This window comes from Microtus ochrogaster, unplaced genomic scaffold (assembly GCF_000317375.1).
Source record: "Microtus ochrogaster isolate Prairie Vole_2 unplaced genomic scaffold, MicOch1.0 UNK27, whole genome shotgun sequence".
Classification (NCBI taxonomy): Eukaryota; Metazoa; Chordata; class Mammalia; order Rodentia; family Cricetidae; genus Microtus; species Microtus ochrogaster.
The window spans coordinates 1974572-1977071 of record NW_004949125.1 but is presented as its reverse complement, the minus strand read 5'-3'; positions in this window follow the sequence as shown (position 1 = coordinate 1977071).

Here is a 2500-nt window from a genome sequence, read left to right as displayed (position 1 = left end):
CTAGGGTGCTGCCTGTGCTAGGCCAGTGCTTTACCATGGAGCAGCTGTGTCCTCAGACCTTTCTATCCTGCCCCTCTCCTCCCCTCCACTCTCTTCCCCTCCCCTCTCCTTCCCTCCCCTCTCCTCCTCTCTCTTCTCCTCCCCTCTACTCTCTTCCCCTCCCCTCTCCTTCTCTTGCCTCTCCTCTCTCCTCCCCTCCACTCTCTTCGGTCCAGTCCCCTCTCCTCCCCTTTCCTCCCCTCTTCTCCCCTCTCCGCTCTTTCCCTCCACTCTCCTCCCATCCCCCTTCTTCCCCTCCTCTCCTTTCACTTCCTCCTCTTCCTTTCCTCTTCCCTCTGTTCTTTGCTTCCCTTCCCCCTCCATCCTTCTTCCTGCTATGGGTTCATTCTGCTGTCACCTCAGTTCTCTTGCCTGACAGGCAACTGCAGAGAGGAAAAATCTGGCCAAATCATAAGGTTCCTGACCTGCGGAAGAGAGGAGACATGGAGCAGAGCACACACGAACAAGGCAGAGGGCGTGCACACATTGCTTCCCATTCTTGGCTCTGACGGGACTAGCTGTTAGCAGTCTCTGCCTCGACTTCCCTCTGATGATGGGCTGTAACCTGAAAGGCCCAGAGTAAGTGAACATTATAGCCCACCTGCCCAGCTTCTTCCCTTGACTCTTGCTCTATATTTTTGGTCACAGGGCAAACCTTTGGCTAAACATTAAGACAAGGCCCCGGCTGTCAAGATCTGTGCTAACATGACCACAGACTCGTGTAAGCAAACCCCCTGCTGAGCTTGTACAAAGAGCTTGTTACCACAGACTGCACTGCTAGTGGTAAAATGCTATTGCAAGTTATAAATTCCAGGAATGTAAAGTCTTTCTTATATCACCCTGACCCCCTACTTGTGGCCTTCCCTCTGTTCAGGGTCACAGAGTCAGATCTCAGCCTTGCCTGTGGTCCCAGCTAGTTAGAAGTTTTGGTGCCCTGCAGTGTTGGAATAAAGTTGCTTCTGTTCATCTAATTCAGTGTGTCTGTGTCCTCAATCTTTGTGTGGCTCCCAGACCCAGCATAACCCAGAATTCTCGAGCTGAAATTAACCCCTTTCTTCCCTAAATTGCTTATTTTCAAGGACTTTTATCACAGCCAACAGAAGTAAAAGCAGGACCCAAGGCGAGCAATTTGTGTGCTGAGCTGTTTCCCCAGGCATGGAAACTTTTTTTTGCACTTGGTTGACACTAACAGCCCCTACAAGAGTGTAAATTTCTGTTTTCTTTTGCCATTCAGTTTGAAACCTTCTTGGTTCTTGGTGTCATGCGTGACATACAGGTGAAACTTGGACACTTGGTGTCTGGTATTATTTAAGCCTTGCCTTGCATCCTCATTTGGAAGCACGATGCCTTGTTAGCACCAGGTGGGGGCGGATTCCAGGCTTCCTGGGGGACCTCTGTTGCCATTTGGTTGTTCTTCATCACAGCTGAGCTGGGAAAGACTTTCAGGCTCCCTCATAAGCTTCTACTCACGCAACCCTGTTAGAGTGAGGGGTGCCTCACTACTGCTCCTTAAATTGCTCTTCTGATGCTGGGGTCCTGGGAATTGGTGGCCTTGCCCTTGATGGATCGTGACACAAGTCTCAGAGCTCCACTGGGGCTCCTCGGCTTGTCACTGCCTCTCCTAGGAGGCTGCAGGAGCTTTGCTGTCTCTGGGTGAACTGAGGAAGCCCCAGCTACACGCGTGCAGAGGTCAGAGGTAAGCATCCAGTGTCACCTGCCATTGCTCTTCATATTGGTTCTAGAGACAAGGTCTCTTGCTGGACCTGGGGCTTGGCAACTCAGCTAGGCTGACCAGCCCATGAACCCCAGGGGTCCTCCTGCCTCTGTCTTTCTGGGGCTGGAATTACAAGTACACGCCACCATGTCTACACAGGCTCTGGAGATTAAAGTCAGCTTCACACTGTGTACCCCAAGCACTTTACCCACTGAGCCATTTCCCCAGTCTCAGATTATGATTTTTTTTTCTGCTAGGACATTTGAGTCTGGATCCAAGTCAAGCCCACCATGTAATGATTTGCTTAATGACTGCAGAATATTGTCTCATCTGAAGGGAAGGGACATTTTTAAGACCTCAGAGCCCGGAATTAACTGCTTGGAATTTTCACCATGCTAGCTGTTAATCGACTTCAACCATTAAAGGGAGAGAAGTTTTTGGCAAAGCCTGAGCCTTTCGTACAAGCAGAGACACAGACATGTTGAAATCTTTCTGAAATAAGTGTATAGGGGGCCAATGATATTGGAGAAAAAAGGCGTTTCCGGCAGTGGCTCCGCCAAAGGTTCCATGGCTCTCGGAGATTCCGAAAGTGGTTCCACCCCGTGACAAAGTCAAAGCTCTGAGACAGAAGTGTGACTTCACAGAGGGCAGAGGCTGTGACCACCCAAAAGTGTGACTTCAGCAGAGGGCAGAGGCTGTGACCACCCAGAAGTGTGACTCCAGCAGACAGAGGCTGTGACCACCCAG